Source organism: Humulus lupulus, chromosome X (genome assembly GCF_963169125.1).
Source record: "Humulus lupulus chromosome X, drHumLupu1.1, whole genome shotgun sequence".
NCBI classification, from domain to species: Eukaryota; Viridiplantae; Streptophyta; class Magnoliopsida; order Rosales; family Cannabaceae; genus Humulus; species Humulus lupulus.
In genome coordinates, this window is record NC_084802.1 from 40329752 (window position 1) to 40335815 (window position 6064).

A 6064-nucleotide genomic window follows, 5' to 3' on the forward strand; every position below is an offset into this window, starting at 1 on the left:
TTTGTGTGTTTGTTATCTATTTTATTTTTTTTATGTATTGTTTCAACTAGTAAATTGTTGAAACAATAAATTGCTGCTAGTGTACATAATTTCTTTTGTCTGAAATATATTTTCTTCATTAGCATATGATCTAGAGCCTGCATGATGCTTCTAAGGTGTTGTTTTGCTTACATTTCAAACTCTAAGTTCTATGTTTTTAATTTGTTGATTTGAACGCATAGCCCCATTATTAAGTCTCTAAACACCTTTTTCTTTTATGAGGCAAATGAAAGTATGAATAATTTTCATATTGAACATGACTATAGCAAGAGCAAGACCACAAACTGGTTGCTAAGAAGTTTAGAATGAAAATTCTTGGGTATTTTGTTTGTTTGTTTTTTGAAATTGATTTGATAATCTGATATGGGTAAATCATTTGCTTTGAGCCATAGTTATGTATTAGTGTTAGTATTTTGTTTGTTTGTTTCTTTAACTTTTTGAGTCATTTAATATGTCTAATTTTCTATGAAGGAGTGGCTGTTTCATATTGAGTTATGCAAAAAAGTGTATAAATTGACTTTGAAGTCTTGATCTTTGCTCCTGTTGTAAATATTTATTGTTTAAATTGTTCTCTATGCATAATTTGTCTCTATTTTGAATTTTTTCTCTCTCCACTCTTTTGTCTACCTAACTCCCTTCCTAGACTTTCTCTCCTCTTTAAATTAGTTTAAGTATACATAAGGTGCAATGATATAAACTTGCCCAAGTCTTGTAAATCTAGCCAGGAGGAGAGACTTAGATATTTGTTGTAGTGATTATCATTCACATCAAATTTTCTTTCTATAATAAGTTCCAGTAACTACATAATTTATTCTTTATTTTATAGTGGTCATTCCCGAATACTTTAGCAATTAGAATATATAGAACTTTTGTTTTGTTGTTTAAAAAAAAATACACTTATATGTGTAGAACGTTAGTGTAAAGATAAAAGACCAAGACATATTCCACACCTTACAACAATATATACTCGTAAGTTTATATATATATATATGAATTAATAAGTTCTAAATGTGCATAAAGTAAATAATAATAATAAAATTAGACATGAATACTTGGAATCCAAAAATAAGTAAATAACTTCGTGATATAAACCTTTTTTTTTATTCGCATAAAGATGTTGATACTCTTTTTTGTTGATATGAGTAGTTTTTTGATAGTGATGATAGTATACTTTATAAACTTGTTCTTTTTTGTTGAATTAGCTATTGTGATTTGTGTCAAGTTGCAGATTTGTTTTCTTAAGTATCAAGTTCTATATATTGTGATTGTGTCAAGTAACTTAAAGGAATTCCTGTTTTTTTCATGTGAATATTCTAATGCAACACTTTTTTTTGGTTGGTTTTGCTTTTTTCTTTGGAATTGGCTACAGCAACTTTTTTTTCGATGCTTTCATACTCTTCTTAAAATTTTCTTCCTGTACTTCTGGTGGCCTTTTGACCTCTGGTTTGATACCATTTCTCTAATGTGTATTATTTGGTCTTTTGCTTCAGTTACCTCAACATATTGAGATACTTGTCTTAGCAGTCACTCATATCAATGAACCTGACAGCTTATATGGGATCATTCTGTCCAACAAGGTAAGTAATACATGTATACTTAGCTTTGAATTGTAGTTAAAGGTAAGTAATACAACCGAACAAGCTTTGCTATAATAGTTTTGACCATCTAGATTGGTTTTTTTTTTTTCCAGAGATTGTTGTTTTGAGATTTACTGATTTGTTAGTGATTTATCACACTCTTCCCAAATAATTAACTTCTTTTACCTTAATTGTCCTTGTATGTTCCATGTGCCATGGTTATGTGAAAATTTAAAACCTTATCACTTGTATTCTGATGGACATCTATGAAAGAGGAGTGAAAGTTTGTTGTGCTCAACTTTCTTGCATCTGTCATTAACTTGTTATAAATTCATGAAATAAGCATGTACTCATGGTTGTCCTTTTTTTTTTCTTTTTCTTAGGGGTGATATCATTATCAGCTGACCTCTCTAGTGTAGTACCATCTGTCTTTTTGGTCATCAATTATTTTGTAGTATGAGGCTGCTTGGCATGCTGGAAACTGGAATTTTTCCTTGCTTTACATGGGAGATAATTCACAGAGTGAGCAAAACTAAAAGTGGCCATTTCAATGAAAATCTGCACAGGTACAATGATGAGTTAAGATTTCTTTTTTACTTCAGTATAATTCTACCATCTATATAGTAGAACTTTTGGGGCATAGTTTATCTCTACTACAAGTACTTGCTCCACTATATAACTGAGATGGTCATACTGGACTTGAGGCTTTTTATTGTTAAAGAAATATTTCTTTCTTTTTTTAAAACAAAACTGCCTTGTATTTCTTGTAGAATAAAACGTAATACAACCATTACATATATATAGGGTTTATACAACTAATACTCTTAATTACAGAATAAAACGTAATAAACATAATTAACTACAAATCCTATAAAAAAAAGGAAATAACATCTATAATCCTTGATTTCCTCTTACTTCTTTCCAAGGATACTTTGGTAACATGCTATTATCTGGCTCTCAAAGTCAGCTAGAAACCTTTTGCTTGTTATTGTCTTTTATATATGGCTCTCAAAGTCAGTCAGTTACCTTTTGCTTGTTATTATCTTTTATGTTATATACTGCTGAAATTGTATGATTTTTAGTTGAAAGGATTACACATGACATTGTCATTGTTGTAATTGTTATTCCTCAAGAAACTAACAAGTGTGCTTACAGATATTTCGACTGGTTTCCCTGTGGTTCACTCTATCAGATAGACAAGATATCATAATAACATTGCATGGCCAGCTAATAAAGTCATAATTAGTTAATTAACTTTTTTTTATGTATTCTTTTAGTTTACTATTAATTTTAAGTTGAAGCATTAATTATTTAAATTTTTGTTGTAGCTAAGAAAATGGACTCACAACAAAGACAAGTGCACAAAGGATGATGAATTGAAGGATGGAGCAAGTTTTATGCATGGTTTACTTTTATGCATCTTGTAATGTTTCTGTTTTTCATTTTTGAAGTAAAAATTGTTCAAGATTATAAAATTTTATTATGTTATGCTTTCAAACTTAAGTTAGAACTAAGATCTCATGAAGTAGACACATTCATGGTTTGAATTAGTTATTGTTTAATGTAATACTTATGGTTTATCAATCTAATGAGAATTATATTTTATGATTAATTTTGATTTTTTTTAATCAAAATAAAATAATGAAAATCTTTTAATTAAAAAAAAAACCTTATAAGTATCATTATCATAATAAAATTTAAAATATATTATCCTGAATAAAGTAACAAAATTTTATTACTGGACTTTTAATATGTTATGATTTCGAAAAATATTATAAGCGTAACAAATCGTTATGATTTATATAATATAACAAATTAAAAATGCTATCAAAATAATCAAATGTAACAGTTAAAAAGTGTTATGCATAAAGTATAAGATTAAACTTCAAATTTATAATCAAATACTCTAACTAAATGTTATAATTTGAATATAATAGCAACTAAAAATGTGTTATTGAATAGTTTAAGATAACATCGAATATAACATTCGAAAACTGTTATAGAAAAGATAGGACTTTTAATAACAGGGGCTATGTTAGCGTTTTCAGAAGTGTTATCAATACTCCCGGATAGCAGTTTTTAAGTGTTATGAATACTGTTTTTTCTTGTAGTGTGACGTGTACTTAGCTCTCCTATTTGATGACTTGAAAACTGTATGGAATGAAGGGTTGGGGTTTTGATGCATACCAAAAAGAAGAGTTTACCCTTCGAGCGGTGTTGTTATGGACAATCAACGACTTCCCCACTTATGGAAATTTATCCGGTTACTTTGTGAAAGAATACAAAGCTTGTCCTATTTGTGAGGAGAAGACTTTTCTCAATATTTGAAACATTCCCGCAAGGTGTGCTATATGGGACGTAGAAAATTCTTGCCCCGGAGACATTATTTTAGAACTTGGAAACATAAATTCAATGGTGAACAAGTACTTAGTAAAGTATTTGCAATTCAGTTTAAGGTAGGAAAACTTATTATTTTTCCAATTAATAAGAGGAAGGGTCGTGGAAAGGGTGTTGGTAAGGATAAGTATGAAGTTAGTATGACAAGTCCAGATGAGTCTACAAGTCCTTGGAAGAAAAAATTTCTTTGAGCTTGAATATTGGGAACACTTACTTTTGTGACATAATTTAGATGTTATGCACATCGAGAAAAATGTGTGATAGTCTAATAGGAACTTTGTTAAATATTCTAAGTAAAAGTGAGGATGGTAATAAAGCTCGGAAAGACTTGGCTGCAATGGGCTTGCAAAAAAAACTACATCCAAAAGCTGGCCCTAAGAGAACATTTTTACCGACAGCTTGTTACACATTCACTAAGGATGAGAAAATAGAACTTTGTGATTGATTATCAATATTAAAGTTCTAGAAGGGTATTCTTCAAACATAAGAACACTAGTGGATATGAAGAATTTGAATTTGGTCAGCATGAAATCTCATGATTGTCATGTCCTATTCCAACACATTCTACCAGTGGCTATTCATGGTGTGCTACCTATGAAGGTTTGAGAGATAATCACCCAGATGTGATTTTTTTTTCAAGTTTTTGTGTTGTAAAACGATTGATGTGTCAATGTTGGACAACTTACAACTGGAGATTGTTATAATCTTGTGTTACTTGGAGCGATTATTCCCACCTTTTTTTGACATAATGATGCATCTTACAGTCCATTTGGTTAGAGAAATTGAATTATACAAAATTGTTTACTTAAGATGGATGTATCCCTTTGAGCGATACATGAAGATTCTTATTAGTTATGTTAGAAATAGAAGTAGATCCGAAGGATGTATTGTTGAATGTTATATTGTCGAAGAAGCCATTGAATTTTGTTCAGAATACTTGCATGGTGTGACAAGTGTGGGTGATCAATCTACATTAGATAAAAGTAATGGTGGAAAAGGTGGTGTTGTATGCTCAATAAGTCAAGATGAAAGACACGAAGCACGCTAACTTGTATTACAAAACATTGATAAGATTCAACCTTACATTGAGTAAGTTATTTTTGACAATATGATATGATAAAACACTGTTGTGATATTTGTATTGATTCATACTAATTTTGTATACATAAATTAAGGGATCATTTTGTTTGGATTCGAAAAAAATATCCATCTAAGTCAAAGAACCAAAAATGGATCCAAGATTAATACTATCGTACATTTAGTACTTGGTTAGAGAACAAGGTATTGATTTGGGTAAATAATTTTATTTCTTGTGTTTTGATATGACATGTCATTCATTTTTTTTTTGTTTTTTGTTTTTAACAAAGGTTGCAATTGAAGTGACTAAAACATCAAGTCATGTGTCAGACATTTTTAAGTGGATTTCCCGTGGTCCTTCTTTGAATGTGTTTAAGTACCCATCATACATCGTCAATGTCACTCAATTCAATAATTTTGAACAGATAATGTAAGAACCACACCAAATAGTGGAGTTTTTATTGTAGAAAAAACTATGCAAATCTCTAGTTCAAAGGACAAAAATCTTGTAGAGTGTGATATGACATTTTGTGGAGTAATCCAAGAGATTTGGGAATTAGAATATATTACAACTAGAGTGACAGTCTTCTTGCGTGATTGGGTGAAAAGTGACAAGGGAGTAAAGGTTGATGATTTAGGTTTTACATCAGTTGATTTAAATTGAATTGGGCACAAAAATGATCATTTCATAATGGCAACACAAGTTAAACTTGTTTTTTTTTATGTGAATGATCCATCAAACAAGCAATGGTCAGCTGTGGTTACTACTCAATCGATAGATTGGAGAGACAAAGAGAGTGATGTACATGACCTACCACTCCTTCAGCAACCTGTCACAAGTCCCAAACCATAGCTTACCGAAGACCCTATTGATGATGGTGTAGATGACGATGAAATTTGTTTGCGTTTTGATGGTGACGGTGTATGGGTTGATCATATAAGTTGATAAATGTTGACTTGTTTTTTTTTCTTCG

At 30.3% G+C, this 6064-nt stretch overlaps 1 long non-coding RNA gene across 1 annotated transcript; it reads left to right on the forward strand.

Moving 5' to 3' along the window:
• The first annotated feature begins 1431 nt into the window (after positions 1-1431).
• On the forward strand, positions 1432-2826 carry LOC133804940 (uncharacterized). Its single transcript, XR_009878709.1, has 3 exons — positions 1432-1616; positions 2072-2182; positions 2772-2826. It is a non-coding gene; the product is annotated as an uncharacterized LOC133804940 (long non-coding RNA).
• The last annotated feature ends 3238 nt before the right edge of the window (positions 2827-6064 follow it).